Source organism: Arvicola amphibius, chromosome 4 (assembly GCF_903992535.2).
Source record: "Arvicola amphibius chromosome 4, mArvAmp1.2, whole genome shotgun sequence".
NCBI lineage: Eukaryota > Metazoa > Chordata > Mammalia > Rodentia > Cricetidae > Arvicola > Arvicola amphibius.
Genome location: NC_052050.1, coordinates 148,319,624 through 148,339,112, shown reverse-complemented (window position 1 = coordinate 148,339,112; position 19,489 = coordinate 148,319,624). Strand labels below are relative to the sequence as shown.

The window sequence follows — 19,489 nt, the reverse complement described above, 5'->3', positions numbered from 1 at the left end:
CAAGCACACAGACACACTACACACATACACTTCACGCAATACTACACTACACACAGACACACACACACACTACCCATATACAGAGTCCCACTACACTACACACACATAGACACTACTCCACACACACACACAGCATGCGTTTGCCGTTGGCCACTCCAGAGGCAGAAGTGGTGGTGTCATAGTGCCTCTGATTCTACCCCAGGAGTCTCTCCGTACCGTTATTTCTCCAGGGTCTTTTGTAAACTGTGTCCACTTTAGAAAGGACCTTAGAGTCCCCTGAAACCACATGCTCATTTTGGACACATGCCTGTGTCTCCTGGACCTTAACCTTCTAGTCACCTATAAAAGGCTAGTAGTGCGGCTAACTGTTCCTCTCCCCTCGCCTGTGTTCAGTCGCCTGTGTGCTAACACATGCTACCCCAAGTTCCTCTGTCACCTATTTCGCACTGTCACCCTGCCAACTTTAAAACCAGTTTTTAATGCCACTATCCTGCGTAAATAGTTGTATTGATTTTAGCTGCTTATGAGTTCACCCCAGACACATACTAGAATTATGTGGGAAGTTTTTTAGTTTTAAGTATTGATACTCAGGCCCCAGCCCAGAACAGTTCATCTGCACTGACATACAATAAGCATCAGTATTTTGCCTTAAAGATTCCCAGGAGATGTTAATGTGTATCCAGAGTGGGAAGCCTCAGAGCTGCGTGGTCATAGACTGGATTGTCAGCAGCCTTGCCTGACGACCCTAACGCGCCTCTTCCCCCATTCCTAGTCCGTCTTCCATCCCTAGAACATACTGCCCCCTGCCTCAGCCTTTTCCTATGCTGCTACCTCTTCTAGAATAACTTCCACTTTTCCTCCCTGTGGGCATTTCTGATTCAGAACCTTCTCCACACTCTGGAGAGACTTGCATTCCTTCCTTTGGCTCTGTACTAATAATTATTTATAGATCTCTTTCCCAAAATATCCCGAAGTCCTAGAAGATATGGTCCTGTTGGTTCTATTCTCCTAGTAGATATGTATAAATAAGAATGATCAAGCAACATCCTGCCTGGTGTGGGGGAGGGTCAGAAAAATGTATGGGCATGGGAAATGGAAGTAATACAGCATAGCAGGCTTGTAGTCTTCTGTTGTTTCTCATATTTCTGCAAAAAGGAAAGACCAGGGCCCATAAAATGGCTCTGCGGGTAAGAGTGCCAGGGGCCCCTGTGCCAGCATCATGACCTGAGGTTGAGCTCCGGAACCAGCGCCTAGTTGTCCTTCGAGTGCGCATGCGCGTGCACGTAACTAATAAAAATTATTTTTAATTAGGAATGATCAAAGTACGAGGTTTATCTTCTGGAACTAAAACGTTCCACGCACTGTGCATTCGTGAGTCTGACAGCAGTGTCATGTTCCCCGAGACTCTCCAGGGGGTTCTGTGATCTCGAGTCGGCCTGAGGGTAGTGACAGCTGTTTCTCTGGCTCAGCGGAGTATTCCAATTTAGTTACCGAGATAGGCAAACATAGACACTCCTATAGGTGTGTGCTCGTGATTTTGATCTCATCTGGGCCTTTGTGTTGTAGCTGCTGACTGACCCTTCTCCTGGCTACTTTAAATACATTTGTTCTATGTTCTATGTATTCTAAAGACTAGCAAGTGTGACTTCGTTCTTCCTTTTGTTTTTTGTTTTTTCATTACCCAGGATTAATTTAAGTTGATTTTGAAAGAAACTGCCTTATTTTGTAAATCACCTCATTCAGATTCTTGGATATTGGCCTGGGATGTCTGGAGTTTTTCTTTGCCCTTTGTCTCAGTTCTTTGTCATGGACCCTGACCACCACAAGGCGCCTAGGAGCGGCAGTAATGATCCGAGTGGTGGGTGAGTTCTAGTCTGATGTGACCTCTGCACTCATCGCGGCTCCGGGCCCTCATCAGCAAGTAGAAATGCCATCGGCATAGCTGCTCGTTCCTGTAATAATCATGAATAAGAAGGACAGCATCTTTCTTTTTAAAAATCAAAATAATGGTTGGAATCTATGACTGCTACTCTTGCGTGTCCATCTGTCATTTTAAAGAGGTTTTTTTTTTTTTTTCAGCTCTAAAAGACTCTGATTTTTTAAAAGGCAGCTTTTTGGTTTTTTTCAGTGCAGTTTACATGAAAAGTTCTCAATTGTGGAAATCAAAAAGGACAACTTTCAGTCATTGTCGAAGAACTTTCTGATGGTGGAATCAAAGAACTGGGAAATATGTCCTCCCTGGCAATTTGAGGAATATGATGTCAAAGAAAAATAGGAACCAACTCTTACAATGAAAGCATTAAGGTCTAAAATAGATAATTGTCTATTATTTTGTAGTACAGCAGCCCAGGCCATCCCTGGCCTCTTTGTCTTCTGAGAACCATGCCTGTGGAAGAGCCCATTTCTGTGTTTACGAGAACAGCCTCCCGGATTATTATAATCACTGAGCTATTATGGTTCTTTGAGCTAAGTTGCTTATCCCCTGACTCCGGGTTTTTATTGTTTTGTTTTTGTTTCTTGTTCTTGCTTTAAGGAAGGAGTGGTCACCACGGTACTTTTGACATGAATTGCTTTGTTTCTGAGGATGCCCTCATGAACATTGCTGGCATTAGCCGTCTTTTGGATTATAGCCAGCTATAACTAGAACATTCCATCGCCATAATTTCAAGTTGATTTTAAACTGCCCTCCCTATGCTTCTCAGGTTATCCGGTTGGAAATGGATCGTGTTTGATCACAGCAAAAAGAAGGGGAAAATTAGAAATTAAATGCTTAGCTAGGCATAGTGTGGCACACGCCTTTAATCCCAGCAGTTCACAGTCAGAGGCAAGCGGATCTCTGAGTCTCAGGTCAGCCTGGTCTACAGAGTGAGTTCCAGGACAGGCAGGACTACATAGTGAATCCTGTCTCAAAAAAAATTACAAATACCAAAAGATCTGAGATATAACTCAGTGGTAGAGCATTTGTGTAACAGTGGTAGGGGTGGTGTTAGGGTCAGGCCACATTACCGGAAAGAACAGTGAAGAAGAGATGGAATGATGTCATTGGGGGAATTATTGGGGTTTTTTTTTTTTTTTTTTGGTCTGGTTCTTAAGTTTTCCTGTAATTAGAGACGTAAATTGAGAAATGGACATGTGATTAACAGTCTAGCTAAAATTCAGATTTTTATCCAACAGAAAATAAGTAATTAAGTTTGATTTGTGATCAGTAAAGTTTACTTTTGCCATGTTTCTCAAAATACGCTTCTAAGCAAATCAGTGATACAAATATGATTGCAAGAAAGTAGTATTCACTTCGGCACGGTGGGATAGGATGGTTCAAGTACCTTTAGCAGAGGTTTTATTTATTTATTTATTTATTTATTTTGGTTTTTCGAGAAAGAGTTTCTCTGTGGCTTTGGAGCCTGTCCTGGAACTAGCTCTTGTAGACCAGGCTGGCCTCGAACTCACAGAGATCCGCCTGCCTCTGCCTCCCGAGTGCTGGGATTAAAGGCGTGCGCCACTTTTTTTAGTAGAACTTGGTAACCACCTTTAGTCTATTCATCTTCAAAACAAAGATTGATTCCAGCAATGATACTGCATTCAAAATCACGTTTAGGGCAGGAGAATAAAAGTGTTTCCGGGGCTGGGGACGCAGGTGGTGGCAGGGCACTTGGCTGGCATGTATGATGTCCTGGGCTCAGCTTCCAGCCCTGTCACTCAAACTCACGCGCGCGCACACAGTAATTTTAGTTAGACCCTGTCACTGCTTCCAGTAAAATTAGTCTGAAGCTAATAAGCTTTTGTTAATCTACTTTTTGAATTACTGTGACTTTAAATCCAGTGTCTGACTCTGCTTCTGGATCTCAAGTCACAGTGCATTTAAGACTTCACATTAGCTTAAACAACAATACATGGCAGAAATAAGATTGCAGCTAATACGCCCATGTTTGTTTTTCCGTTCATCACTGCACCTCCTGTGCTGTGCTGTGTCTGTGTAGCAGCGTCAAGCACAGCAACCTGTACAGTCAAGTACAGAATTACCGTCTTGACGAGACAGGAGGAAGCCACCGGTCTGAGAATAGGGCAGGCACAGCCTTATTTCTCTTAACTGAAGCTGGTGTTGGGAAATGGGAAAATATATTTGAGCCTTGTACTCAAATAGAAATAATCTGTGAGTGCAAGAGAAGGAATAGGGAAAATTAAATTCTATTTAGCACATTCTACTCCAAGGTAGTGTTCTGATTAGATTGTATCAGCCTGAGACTGGAGAGACGGCTCAGTGGTTAAGAGTTTTGCTGCTTTATCAGGGGACCCAGGGTCCATTCCTGGCACAACTATATGGAGGCTCACGATGGCCTCTGATTCCAGTTCCAGAGGATCTAATGCCTCTGTGACTCCTGTACATATGTGGTACACATACATACCCTTAGTCACACACCATATACACATACACATAAAATAAATATTGTTTAAAAATTATCTCTACACATCTAGATCCATATATATATCTGTTTAGAACTGGAGATGTAACTCAGTGGTAGATCCTTTGCCTGGCACATACAGGGCTCTGGTTCCCTCCCTCCCAGATATTACACACACATGTGCAGAGAGAGAGAGAGAGAGAGAGAGACCATCTGTCTATAGTCTGTGCGTTCATCTATTGTCTCTACTTCATTGTGCATGTGTAAGCGAATATTTAACAAAATGCTTACGTCAGGCTCTCCTGTGCATGCTTTACAGAGACAACTCATTTCACCTTCATAATCACATGTTAGGCGTCTCTAATTATTATCCTCGTTTAGAGACGATGAGGCCGAGGCATTGCCGTAGACCCCATCTCTCATTGACTACTTCACAGTGTAGATTTGGAGAACTCAAGTAACCTAGCAGAGATCGAGAAAACATTAGTGGGAGGGGCTGAAATCTGAGTCCAGGCTGTCATTTCTCCCTCTCTGTTGTCTCTGCTTCTGGCTTCTGCATAATGTTCCTTATCATTTTGTTACAAAAACTTGATTTGCAGAAGCCTCAATTCAAATGTCATTTCTTCCTATACTTTCTAATTTACATGCTTTTCTTTTCTTACATTCCTATAGGAGTGAACTCTTTTTTTTAAGATTTATTTATTATGTATACAGTGTTCTGTCTGTATGTATGGCCAGAAGAGGGCGCCAGATCTCACTATAGCTGGTGGTGAGCCACCATGTGGTTGCTGGGAATTGAACTCAGGAAGAACAGCCAGTGTTCTTAACCTCTGAGCCATCTCTCCAGCCCCGGAGTGAATTCTTACCCCTTGGGATATCATAAAAGGTTATGTGCACTGTCCTGACTCAAATTATATGGTTCTTCTTCCCCAACCCTTGGTCCCCCCCCCCCCCCCCAGACAGGTTTCCTCTGCATAGTCCTGGCTGTCCTGGAACTTACTTCAAGACCTGACTGGCCTCAAACTCAGAGATCTGCCTGCCTCTGCTGCCACCACCACCTGGCAGGTTACATGATTCTTAAAGCAAAGATTGTCACGGGCCTCTTGCTGTTCACATAATTCTTGAAAGTTCCAGCAAGTTTCATAGTAGCAGGAACCAATGGCTTAAAAAAGTTAAGTGAATGGCTGTTATAGTATAAACTGCTCAGCTGAGTTCTAGTAGACTTAAAAATTTACCCTGGATATGAGCATACTTCATCGTATACATATATGAAATTCTCAAGGAATAAGCAAAAAATTTTCAAATATGAAAAATATAGGTACTATAATAAAAGTATTTTCTTTGCACATATTTTTGTAGAGAAGAGATTAAAATAAAACTTTTCATTGTGATAAAAAATGCAAATTACATCACAGTGTTACAGTGACATTGTTTATCAGAAGTATTTTTTAAACAGTCTTGAGTTTCCTAATTATTTATGTCCTTTTTTTTAACTGACAGAAAATATATGGTGAAGAGAGGCTGTTTAATCTTTTAGAGTTCTGTGTTTGTGTGTATATAAATGATACTTTTTTTTGAGATAGGGTTTCTCTGTAGCTTTGGAGTCTGTCCTGGAACTCACTCTGTAGACCAGGCTGGCCTCAAACTCACAGAGATCTGACTGTGTCTGCCTCCCGAGTGCTGGGACCACTGCCTGGAATAAATGATACTCTTAATTCATTGCTAAGATTTTTCTGTGGATAATACTAATGTGATCATTTGTAAGGCTGGGATAGAAACGTATGTTTTAATGAGACTTTGCTACAATATGACACTGAATACACTCTTGGGAGGTTAAATCACTAGGATTGTGAGTTCAAGGCCAGCTTGGACTAAAGAGTGATTATACCATCTCAAAAACAAGGCTCTGGGCACTGTTTGCTGGTGTCCTGATGGCCAAGCCTGAGTCAGCGTGGGAAGGGACTGCCCAATGATGAGGCTGGAGTGAATAGGGACACTATGACAACAGTCTGCAGCTTGGTGTCCCTGTGCATTGTCTAGCCAGAATCCCCAATTCGAATTCCACCCAAGGCTAGGCGTGCCGGGTGATGTAATAGAGGAAAATCAAAGAGGTTATTGCCGTGCTGTAACAGCGTTTAAAGAGTGTTCGCACACCTCAGGTTTCCTCGGAATGCTTAGCAATCATTTGAAATTCCTTTCAACTTTTCATATTGTGAAGTGTTGAGCTTTAAGAGTGGATCGTTTGATCTTCACTCGTTAAATACCCAATTGATCTTCACCAGGTGCTCCACTGCCGTGAAGTCACGACATCACAGCCATTTATTGAAAGCACCTGTGGCCCAGGGCTGTCCGTCATCTGGGGAGCTCTCAGCCCATCCTTTGATGTCAGCGTGTAGTCACCATTTAACACTTGAGGAAGCAGACACAGAAGTCAGCAATGTCCTTATGGTCACATGGCCAGAGGCAGTGCCTTACAGTTAGCCCCAGAGCTTCTATCCCATGGATTTCTTCCCTCATGGGTTGGTACTTTTTTTTGTTTTGTTTGTTTTAAGCATGCACTTCATTAAGGCTTTGAATGATTTGTATAATCCTCTGAAAACCATGGCAAACCCTGGAAATTTCCCCCGCTTTACCACTTTCAATATTTGGATCAAATATAAAGAGCTAAGAATTGAAACCTTGCAACTTAGTCTAGATATAATTTTTAGATATTTTGGAATATTTCGTCTTTTTATAATCCATGACTCTTTGAGGGCTCCAGAATACAGTATAGCATGTATATTTATTCTGGATCTTAAATTTTAAATTTCATCAGAAAAATAATCTCTGTTTAAGAACTGAGCTATGTCCTTTGTGTTCCTGGCTCCCTGTATCATCACATGACTTCAAAATGTGAACTCCTTGATCACCTAGATTTGTCTTCTATCCCTGTCCCCTCACTTAGAGCCAGAGCCAGCAGCACCCCACAGTATTGCGCCACAATATTGTAACTTCATAGCACACCTAGGAAGGAGACCCTTCTTTTGATTTACTTATTTATTTTAACCCTTTCTCAATGGTCTCCCTCCGCCTTGGTTTCCCTTAGCTTTCAATTTCTCCCTGAGTACTACCAGGCTAAGCTCAGCGCTCTTTATTCTTTGGGGTCACAGGCCCTTTTCATAAAATTACGGGAAAAAAAGTTAACACTCCAGAAGAGTACACAATGAACACAGGACATTTTGTTTATTTTAGAGGTTCAGAATTCAAAACCTTGAGACTTTGCATCTTTGAGGACAGATGCAGCCCGGAGAGCTCTGTGAATATGAAGACGATGAATATGGCCCAATACAAAACTGTAAACTTACTTAAAATAGGAGATTTTTATGAAACAGTTTGTAACTTGATTGCACATTCTCAGCATGTACTCTGCAGATAACAATGTTGTGTTGCAGTGTCAAGGGTCTGATACTCCTAGACCTAGAACAAACACATAGCTTTTGATTTTTTTTAAACTGATGAAGAAGCAAGCAATCAAGTGTCTAAAGTGAATTAGAAGGTGTACTGTTTCCTTCATATGTCTTGTTTCTTTTGTTTATTGTCTGTTTTTTGTGGTTTTGGTTTTTTATTTGTTTTTGAGACAGGGTTTCTCTGTATAACAGCCCTGACTGTCCTGGAATTCTCTCTAGACCAGGCTGGCCTCAAACTCACTGAGATCCACCTGCCTCTTCCTCCCAAGTGCTGGGATTAAAGATGTGCACCACCACTGCCACTAGTCCCAGTAGGTGCTTGTGTTTTCAAACAGGGTGGTAAGGGAAACAACAGACTCATACTTGGAGATTTGACATAAGAGGAACTAGAAAATTGCTCAGTATTTCTCGCTTCAGAATAGATCTTACAATGCAGTCTGGATCTTCTACAATGCAAAATATGACATGTAGGTCAATTCAGCGTTTTTTGTTTTTTGGGTTTTTTTTTTAACTAGATGAAAGCATAAAGAATTTTTTTGCTAAGAGACCTTCCTACTGAACACAAGCATTTTTGGATGATAATATTTTTTTTGTTAAAATTAGCCCCACAGTGTCCTCTGTTGGCATTAAAAAATTCTAGAGTAAGTTTGCTGAAAATAACCCTGTTAATCAGTGGTTAGCCCTCTGGTTAGTGGAGCTTATTTTCTTATTTTCTCCGGAAGCTTTGGGCGAAACGGCCTAGGGCGCACACCAGCTGCCGTACAGTGGGGTGAACGTGTCCTGTCCGCAGCAGCGTAGGTTGGTCACGGGGCAAGAGTGTCAGGTACGCAACCAGCCATCTTTATAAACAACACGGGGAAGATCATATTAGCAGTGCATGCCAATGAAAGCTAACCATTGGCAACTTTTGGCAAGCTTGTCACAGATGGGGCTGTGCTCTTTAAGAGTCCGGTTGTGTTGTAGTGATCCGTGCTGTAGAGGCAAGGCTATGGAGCAGTGGTTCTCAACCTGTGGGTCGCGACCTCTTTGGTGGGTGGTACAGCAAACATCCAGTGGATCAGATCTTTACATTATAGTTCGTAACAGTAGCAAAATTACAGTTACGAAGTAGCAACAAAATAATTTTATGGTTGGGAGCCACCACAATGTAGGAATATTAAAGGAAGGTTGAGAAGCACTGGTATACGGAAAACACCGAAGCCCCTGAGCCTGGACCTGGGTTTGGAGTGTTGAGTACAGTAAGTCCCCTGAAGTCTAAGCTAACATGACCTTTTTGTTTTGTTTTGTTTTGTTTTTTGTTTTTTTTTTTTAAGTAAGGAAACAAATAGCTCTAAAAAGATATGTGGGATTTTAGGCATGTTGTTAATGTGGAGTCAGAGAGGGTTTTGGAGGAAGGAGGTGTAGTCCAGTTGTCTTCCAAGCAGGGTTACTTTGCATCTGTTGGAAGGGCAGGTGACTGGAGGTTTGATTGAAGAAGTATCCATTCAGGGTAAAGTAAGCATAGGAACTAACCAATATGCTGAATCATCAGTGGCAGACGCTACACAGTCTGTGCCTTTGCTCTAAGTTGCAATTGGTGAGAGCATTGTGTTCTAATTTTCTTTTAAATATTGGCTGTGGTTTGGAGTCTTGAACTGCTTGCTTGGGTTTTAGTATACTTAGAGAATGGTCATTTGCTCCGACAGAGGACAGTTCTTCTAGTTGTAGCCAGTCACACAGGGCAACGCACTTCGCAGTGAGTTTGGTAAACTGGAGATGTTTGCTCTCGGTTGTGGGTTTTGTTGTTGAAGTGGCCATGTGTCCTCATAGCACCTCCTTGGGAAGTAGAGAAGAAGAGCAGGAAGCGAGTGGGTAACCTCAGTGGATGTCCCAGATGTCCCACGAAGAGTAGACACTGCTGCCTCCTTGCTGTCACAGTTGTCTGACCCGAATGTGCTTAAACACCAGGCGCTTGCCTGCTCTGGAAAAGACCTGCTCGCTTTTTCTCTGTCGGTGCTTGCAGACCCGACCTGAAGTCAGTCAGTAGTGCCCAACTGGATTCAGTAATTAGCGTAATCGTGGTGCTGTGCATTGTTCGGCAGGGCACACCCCTTGGCCAGAGTCCCATTAAAGAGGACACCAGTGTTGTCCTAGTGAATAAATCCCGGCCCACATGATGCAAACCAGCGTGTTCCTGCCTGCTGCTCGGCTGCAGTTAATTTTAGCCAGCGTTTGTTCTGAGTTGTAAAACTGTGTACCCAAGTAGAAGTTAGCGAGCTGCAATGTGATTGCCGGGCCTGATAAGATAGGCATCTATTTTAGACTCCGGATTGTGTTTGTGATCCAGAGAGAAGACCTCCGAAGAACTGTGCTTCAGATTTTCTTTCAGACTACTTGTGAGTACTCTTTTTTAACATTTCTCTTTGTTCTCTGTACCTTAAATCTTCCTGAAGTGACTATCATGGTAATTGCACATGCCTTGGGAAAACTAGTGTAGATGCTCCGACCGGTCCGTGTCAGAACAGTGGTCCTGTGTTTTCTTCCCCTGTGTGCTGCTGCGAGCACCCTGACTTAATCAGCTCTTCCCGGAGAAAGTATTTGATTCTCACTTTGTCTTATTTCTTTAGCTGTAGATTAGCCCTGATTTTGAATGTTAAGATATTAGATTGGTAGAAATGGTTTCTGTACACAGAAATGTCACAGTGTGTTTCTAAGCTTTCTTCTCTATGGTAGTCACTGTGGGGGAAACATGTTGAAAGTTAATTCCTGTTCTACCCCTCTCAAGTGGATGTGCTGCAGAGACAAACGTTGCCTCGCCAAATGTATAGATGGAAAGTATCTTTTTAAAGGAAAAGTTTATGCTTAAAAATAGACCTTTCCCTGCCTAAGGAAAATAACTTTATAAGAACCCATTTAGGAAGAAGGTCTTCGAGCAGTGGCTCTCAGCCTTCCTAACGCTGTGACCCTTCAGTACAGTCTCTTATGCTGTGGTACCCCCACACACACACCATAAAATTATTTTTGTTGCTACTTTATAACTGTAATTTTGCTACTGTTATGAATAAAAATGTACATATTTTTGGACATAGAGATTTGTTAAAGGGGTTGAGACCCACTGTTTTAGAGAATGATTTCAAGTGTGTTGACTTTGTTATTAAAAGTATCTAAAGCTCTGAACTGCTTTCCAGTTTGGCCAGCCCCAGTTTAAGTCTAGACTGAAGCAAAGGCAAGATTCCAGTGTTACTTTGAATCGAACACACAAGTCACCCTGCATAGTTTGAACTATGTTTACACTTCAAGTAGAATGACTTCAAGTCAAGTGGCTTGTTAATAGCATAGAATCCAAAAGAAATCTCTCTGTTGGTTAACATGTAAATTATACCCGCGTTTAGGAATGTGGAATTTTTTTTAATGAAACAGTTGTTCGCCCATATCTCCATCTGTAAGCAAAGAGGGAGGCAGTCCCAGGGTAGGTTATGTCATGTTCCCATTTTACAAAACTTTACCTAAAGGTTTCTTTGTTGTTGTGTGTTGTCTGATTCTAAATGACATAAGGTGTCAACAATGAAAGGAAATGTTTGAGTGGTGCATTTTGTAGGAAAAGAATGTAAGAATTGAAAATAGCACTGAATTCCTGGGCTATTTTTAGATAGAAACATTTTTTGAAGCTTAGCCTTCCGAGCAAAAGAGAAATCTGTAATTATAATAGAAAAGACCCTACTGTCATCTTGAGCAGAAGGAGCTCTGTTCCCGCAGATGCTCCGAGATGCTCATGTCATCGCAAGACCGCTGCAGCTCTTGACCTTCTGTTTGCCCTTGCTAAGAAGGCCCTGGGAGCCCCTGAAGTATTTATAATGATGTACTCTGGTCATGCTAGTTTTCAAGCTAAAATTAATTTGATCATTGTAGTTTTTAATCTTGCCCAAACGAAAAGCTGATTAGTATTTATCCAGTTTGAATGTAACAGAAAGAGGTTTATCTGTTAGTGGGAAGCTTGTGTTCTGGGACACATTGCTAAAATGCCCCTAGACACTTGCAGAGCGTGCGTTAGTGATTTCTGTGTGGTCAAAGTGATAGGTTCTTCAAGGCGGGACTATGCAGCTGGTGGTGCTGGGGGCTCAGGTGGTGGCTGCTCCCATGATTCTTTTCAGTACTGGGTGTGTATCCTTGGTGTCCCATGAAGGGCCACTTGTCAGAGATCATGAGTGGAATTAGTTATGTTGAGTAGTTGTGACTTTGAATGCAACAGTGAGCTCAACTCTGTGGCCACACATGGGAGGTCGCATGCTAAGCCACATGGGCTGCCTCCATACTGCAGGAAGAGCCCGGCTGGAACCTGCCTGCCTTGCTGCCCCTCCCCTCCAGGTCTGCCCACAGGTCTGTGGGATCTGCTCCCACTGGCTGCCTACCCTCTTACCTTCCTCCTTGCCTTAAATCTTGCTGTGCTGAGGCAGTAGGTTTACTCCGCAGTTCCTTTAATTACAGCCTTCTACTCCAGAGCCTTGAGGAGCTTAGCAGCAGCCTTTGGTCTGGCTCCCCTTCATTCACGTGCTCTCTGTTTGTTTAGCTGGTTGGTTGGTTCGTGTGGGGATGTGAATAGCGTCCAGGACCTCCAGTACTTGCAAGCACTCACCGTCTGAGTTACCTCTCCAGACCCCACATCAGGGCTTTAATCAAGCAGCAGCTTGTCTGCGCGGCTATAGGCAACTGCATTCTACAACAGGTTGCCTTTGCTCGGTGATTACATCCCTGGAACACTCTCTTTGAAAAAGGCAGTTTGGCAGAAAAATGTTGTGGTGTGCCTAGTTTCAACTGTCTTGTCTAAAATGAAAGGAGAATGGGCAGAGCGGAGCCTCCAGTTGTGCCCGTGTCGACTCCAGTCAATAGCTGCCGGCCGGCCCGGAAGAATGCTGATGTTTCTGGGAAATACTGGGACTGCTGTTGTTGTTATGTGCTGAGCACCTCCACAGCGCACACAATACACAAAGAGAGCATAGTGCAAAGAGCTCACGCGCTAGAGCTCGGCAGTGCCAGAAACGGGGGCCCTGACATGCAGTAAACAAATGGGCAGAAAGACAATGTAAAAAGGGAGAAGTGGGGACTGAGAGCACGGGTGTTTTGAGAGCACAGTAGTGTCCGTCTGTTCGTCCGTTTCTCTGGCCACTTGCAGCACAGGATTGGGATGGGCGTTTGTGTCCTGATGCAGCTTTGCTGTAGGTAGCAGCTGGGGCTAAGTGAGGCCACCCAGAGCCCCATTGTCCACCCCCAGTCCTTATCACTGCCACCAAAGGAGGCATTGAGGTTTCCCATCACTTGAAGCTATTGTTGGGTGGTGGCTTCAGGTCTAGTAAAAGCAGGCTCCTCTGTTAAACTGTTTAGACTTGGAAATCTGACCTTGCGTTCCAGGTTCTGTATTCTCTCCGCGGGGTCACCAGGCCCCATTCTGTCAGAACGCTGCGCTGTGGCATCTATCTGGTTTCTCAGAAGATAAGCGTTCTTAAGGTCTGTGCCACACCACTGAAGCTCCCGGAGAGTCAGGAGCACGTGACAAAGGAGCGCTAACAGGGCAGCCTTGGCGACAAGAGACCCACGAATGTGTGCACAGGGTTGCTTCTGAGTCATTCGCCCTGGCAGGTCGCTGACTCGGGTTCTGGGTCTTGTTTATTGCTGTACATCAGAAAGAAACTTGGGGACATTCAACAAAGAACTTCAGGAGAGAAGGAAAAAGAGCCAAGGGTTGGAGATGGTAGCTACAATAAGAAGAGGTTAGAGGGCTTCTGCTGTGTAGCCTGGAAGGGAGGAAACCGCCCGAGGGACTCTTGCATTTCGTTCAGATACAGCTGTGTATCGGCGGTGAAGAACAGCTGGCGCTGCTGCCCTTGGGAACGTAAAGGTTCAGGTACAGTGATTGCCGCAGTGTGGCTGCCACCTGCCAACTTCAGTACCGCCTGGGAACACGTCGGGAATACAGGTTCTCGGGCCCACCCAGACCTATTGATTCAGAAGTGGTGGGGAATACAGGTTGTCCGGCCTGCTCAGACTTATTGATTTGGAAGTGGTGAGGCTGGAATCCAGGGCTCTGTTTTAACAATTCTCTAAAGCAATTCTGATGTCTACTCCACGATGTATTAGGAAGAAAAGTACCACAGGAAGAGGAACAGGATGCTGAAAAACATAAACTTTTCTCTCTGAAGTAATAGAAACCTGGCTTTGTATTTATTTGCAATTTTTTAAATATTATCTCTGACGTCAGGAGATAGTGACCTTTCTAACCCTGACTTGGCTCTGAATTGCTTTTGGTCATTAATATTTAACCTGGAAAATACTGTATTAACTTTTCTGAATTCAGTAATTAAGCCAGTGCCTATCTTTGTTTTCTGTTTGTTTGGGGTTTTGGTTGCTGTATTAGATTGGAACCCAGGGCCTCACACCGTGCTAAGAGCAAGTGCTCTTTCACTGAAGTGTGTCCTCCGTGATGATACCAGGCTGTTTTTGTTAAGATTTGTTTGTGTGTGTGTGTGTGTGTGAGAGAGAGGGGGGGAGGGAGAGGGAGAGGGGGAGGGGGGAGAGGGAGAGGGGGAGGGGGAGAGGGAGAGAGAGAGAGAGAGAGAGAGAGAGAGAGAGAGAGAGAGAGAGAGAGAGAGAGAGAGAGAGAGAATGTATGCCATGTCTAGCAGGTGCCCATGGAGTCTGGAAGAGGGTTATCTGATCCCCCAGAGCTGGCGTTCCTGGTGGGTGTGAGCAGCCTGATGTGGGTGCTAGGAACACAATTCGGGTCCTCTAGAGGAGCAGTAAGGGTAGCTGCCGAGCTGCCTCTGCAGTTGCAGGTGCCAATTTTAAATGAGGATACAAAGAATAAGATGAGAGAGGTGGTAGGAGCTGTCAGATGGATCGTAGTGGGTTTAGCAGTGCAACTAAACAGAATTATCCCTCCCCGCCCCGTGTCTTCTTCACAGCCACTGAATGCTAGCCCATGGTCACCATGCCACAGACTGCCGACTAGATCAGTCACTGTCTTCCTGAAACCTCTCAGAGGAGAGGTGGTGTGGGCAAGGCGTGACTTTAACTAGTTTCCCCCTCTTCCACCTCCACCAGAAGAGAAAACTAACATGCTGTGGGGAATTCCCTCTGCAGAAGTAGATGGCCCCATAGAAAGACTTGAAGGGGACACAAGCACAGTGTGACGCACCGTGCCTCTCTGCTGGATAGGGGCTCTTTCAGCTCGACACTCCTTTGCGCAGCAGGTAATCCGCTGGTACGTGTAAGCGCCACTCAGAGCTGAATTATCCAGTTGATATGTCCAAAGCCACCTGGGCTCTGCTCTCTTTAATTTCATGAGTTCTGTAGACTCGAGCAAGAAGCAGTTTGTGCACTGCCCACGTCAGTTAAAGTCCCCTAACAGTCCCTTTCGCTGATTCCCCCCCCCCCCCCCCGACTCTTTATAGGTCATGTAAATGCGTCTGAATTTAGTGATTTCTTTGCCCTTTCTTACATCCTCCTTTGCGGTCTTTGCTTGCGGGAACTGTCTTGGGTTGAAAACTATCTTTTGAGATTGCCTGTTACACCTTGTCTAGCCCTAAAGGCTTTTCGTGGCTGTGATGGAGAAAGGGCTTTGTGAGGGCATGCTTTTCAGTTCTGCTTTAAAAATATCAGGTGAGCAACACTGCCATAGCCAAAAGAACATCCCCTCCCCGAGTCAGAGAACTGTGGCCTTAGTATTTTAGCACTTGAAGGGGGGTAGGTAGAATCTTTGGCTTTTCTAGATAAATTAGTTACATATTTTCAGAACATTATAATGTCCTTAAAGTGAAAAGGATAAGTAGAGATAGCTTTAACTCAGCTCTACTTCTCGCTGTGAGAGGACATAGCGGGACAGAGACAGGAGCGTGTATATTGATAGACTTACCCTGGTTTGGGCTCCTGTTACAGTTGGAAAAGCCTCAGACATCAAGCTGGAAAAGTTGTTTTGTTTGTTTTTGTACATCTGTGTCAGTTTCAGAGCATATGAAACGCTGGGAACATAGTGGCCACACACTAAGATAGAAGTGTCTCACCAATCCAGAAGTCAGAAAGAACTGGTTTCTAGCGTCCTGGATGAGTCCTAATAGTCTCCTTAAAACCCGTGAAGTCTCAATAACTGCATCCTCAATAGGATAAAAAAAACCCAATGTGTCATTATACCCTTAATGATAGAAGTCAAAGGGCTGTTATTGGAGCCAGGTGCAGCCCAGGTACAGTGGATGATTACCAAGTGTGTCTCCAGGTTTGGTCCAATCATGCCCGACTTCCTCAAAGGAAGGCTATTTCCATTTCTGTACAAAGAGAGGTTACTGAATAGTCTTCTTTTCTTTAGTATTTATTTCTTGGAAAAATAAAGTTGTTTCAAAAACCAGCTTAAAGCCAGTTTGTGTATGTGCCATTAAAAATAAAACTATCTGTGTGGCTTGAATAAGCCTCATCTCCTCAGACTTGTTCACCAAAGGACTAAACTTGAAGAGAGAGGCTTGGGGGAAAAGCTGTTTGCACTGGGTTTCTCTGTGTGGCCCTGGCTGTCCTGGAACTTGTTCTGTAGACCAGTCTGGCCTTAAACTCAAAGGTCTACCTGCCACTGCCTCCTGAGTGCTGCCACCATCCCTAGTGGGAGAAAACTTTTTACTTATTATTAGAAAATGAAAGAATTACCTATTAATTAAAAATACTACAAAACAATAATATAAAGATTAATCTGTAATAACACGTAGTAACATGAAGCCATGTAGCATATGAACTAGTGAAGTTCCATGTGTAGTAAACCTAGACTATCTGTGACACTTTGCTTTTAAGACAGTCAGAGCTTCTCATGATTATAAAGAAAAAAGGGCTCTGTGAGGGCATGTCCTGTAGACGGAAGTTTCCGACCTGCCTGGTTCTGCAGCCATTCAGTCCCAATAAAACATACAGAGGCTTATAGTAATTACAAACTGTTTGGCCTGTTGCTCATGTTTATTACTAACTAGCTCTTATAATTTAAATTAACCTATAATTCTTGTCTGTGTTTAGCCACGTGGCTTGGTACCTTTTCTCAATAAGGCATTCTCATCTCGCTTCCTCTGCACCTGGCTAGTACTGACTCTGCCTTTCCTCTTCCCAGAATTCTCCTAGTCTGGTGGCCCCGCTATACTTCTTGCCTCACGACTGGCCAGTCACTGTTTTATTAAACCAATATGAGTGACAAATCTTTACAGTGTACAAGAGCATTATCCACAGCAATATACAATATATAGGCAGATATAGATATAGATGATATAGATATAGATACAGATATAGATAATGTTGGAGATAGCTTCTTGGTTAGCGATGGGAGCTCATGTCCACTTCCCCCTCTTAGCAATAGGACACTGTCTGGCTTGAACCTCTGCAGGCCCTGTGAGCTCACATTGTATGTCAGTCCCGTTATATGTATATGGAAAAGGAATGCTATGTACAAAATATTATAATAATGTAATTATTATTAATAGTTATCTCTAGTCCACTTTTTAAATTGAAAATAACTTTTTCATACAATATGTTCTGGTCAGTTTCCCCTCCCCATCTCCTTCCAGCTCCTCCCTACCTCTGCATCCACCTAGCTCCATGCCTTCTTTTTCTCTCTCTTTTTAGAAAACAAAGCTTTTTAAAAAAAAAATAAAGAAGGAAAGAAAGAAAGAAAAACACAAGAAACACATGCACACACACACGAAAAAAAACCGTAAGAAATGTGCATGCATACACACAAACACATAAAAGCAAAAAAATAGGAAACAATGACATACAAGCAAAACTAGTAAGATTTTTGAAATGTCAAAACAAAGCACAATGAGACAAAAAAAATCCATAAAAATACTGCTGAGTTCTTCTTGCATTGGGCTTTTACACTGGGGCATAGGGCCCTCCCTTACATGTGGTTCATATACCCAGTAAGAGATCCCATTTTAGGATCGCGTGTTAGGTCTTTGGCGCTCTGCACACTGTCCAGTTGTGAGTCTCTGTGCTGGTTCCCACCTCCTGCTAGAGGAAGCTTCTCTGGTGACGGCTGGGCGAGACACTGATTTATGGGTATAGCAGAATGTCATTAGCAGTCCTTTTGTTGCTATTTATCTTTAACAGAGCCATAGTATTTGGTTTTCCTCTGGGTCCATGGCCTGCCTAGTCTCAGATTCTTTGATACCTGTGCAATGTCAGCTTATGTTTCATCTCTTGAGACGGATCTTAAGTCCAAGCAGATAGTGGTTGGTGACTCCCGCCATGTTTGTGCCACCATAGTCTCAGATCCTTGGCCACCCGCGCCGTGTCAGGCTTGGGTTCCATCTCATGAGGCGGACCTTAAGTCCAAGCAGATGCTGGTTGGTGACTCCCACAACGTTTGTACCATCTTTGCACCAGCATATCATGTGGTCGGGTTACCGTTGTAGACCGAAGAGTTTGTAGGCATCAACTTAACTTCTCTGTGTTCAGTGAGATATGTATGTGCTGTCTTTAGCAACAGGGCCTTACCATCCGTTTGTGGAGAGCAGTCAGTAACCTTGGCAATAGCCTGGGTTGTTTGGGGGTTTCCATGGCATCTCTTTGGCCAACAACTTTCTGGCATTAGAGGTTTACTTGGGGGAGAGAGATACCTAGTTGGGGCTTTGTCTCCCCTGTTATTTGGTGACTCCATTTAGATTCCCTTCATGTATATATATTTTAAGAAGCATCTACTGTAGTAGGTTTCCATATGACCCCCCCATGGCCTTTAGTGCTAACTGTCCCTCCCTCTATTCTTCCCTCCTCTTCCCTGCTTAATTCTCCTGCTCCAGTTTCCCCCATCTTCTCCCTAAGTCTGTATTCTATTTACTCTTCCCTGGGGGAGCCTCCCCTCCCCGCCATTCCCTTACTCTATACCTAACCTCTGTGGTTATACAGATTGTAGCATGTCTAGACAACCTCTATTGTTTGATTTGATTTGGCAGTGGCCTCTTAGGATCTTATGTAAGTAGTGCCTCACCCAGCTGACAAAGCTTCAACGATGGCTGGAAAGACTTTTCATCCTTTTCTTTTCTATAAATACATATGTTTTCATAATGGAAATTTTGACCTTCTTAAAAAATTTTATATTCGAGGTTATAATTTAATTACAGTATTTCTCCCTTCTCCTTCTTCCCTCCCTCCCTCCCTCTTCCCCTCCCTCCCTCCAAATCCTCCCACATACCCCTCCTTACTCTCCCTCAACTTCTCAACCTACGTTTTAAGGCAGAGACTTGAGATGCTGAGCCCCGGGCAGAGGCCTACCCCACACTAACGGGTGTGCGGCAGCGACTGAGCAAGTGTAGTCCTGCTCCTTCTGCAACATGAGAGCTAATTAGCAAGAGTCTAAACTCGCTGCTGCTGCGGCTGTGAAGTGACCTCCAGTCCCGTCTCACATGGACCAGGGTGTCACATGCAGCGACAGATGGAGCACAACAGCAAGAAGGTGGGACCCAACGTATTTTTAAACCAGATAAAATAGGAGTCCTGTTATTAGGTTATCCATTTAAATTTGGCATAGAACCATGGTTCAGGGTGAGGATTAAAGTCAGAAGTGGCGGAACCACGAGCAGCGAGCCTCAGGAAATGTGCCAAGCGGTAACGCTAAAGGGTAAGAGTAGAATCAGGTCTCCTAGCCACTGT

At 43.8% G+C, this 19,489-nt stretch overlaps 1 protein-coding gene across 4 annotated transcripts in view; it reads left to right on the top strand.

Annotated features, from left to right (window-relative positions):
* Positions 1-19,489, top strand: part of Slc20a2 (solute carrier family 20 member 2) — a 96,026-nt gene that overhangs the window by 25,527 nt on the left and 51,010 nt on the right. The window contains exon 2 of one of the 4 annotated variants that reach the window (XM_038327400.1): positions 19,073-19,292. The exons of 2 other annotated variants lie outside the window; for them this stretch is intronic. The gene's annotated coding sequence lies outside the window, so the exon portion shown is untranslated. Of the gene's footprint in view, positions 1-10,012; positions 10,222-19,072; positions 19,293-19,489 lie in introns of those variants that run through there. One more of the 4 variants, XM_038327402.1, reaches the window with a different exon arrangement.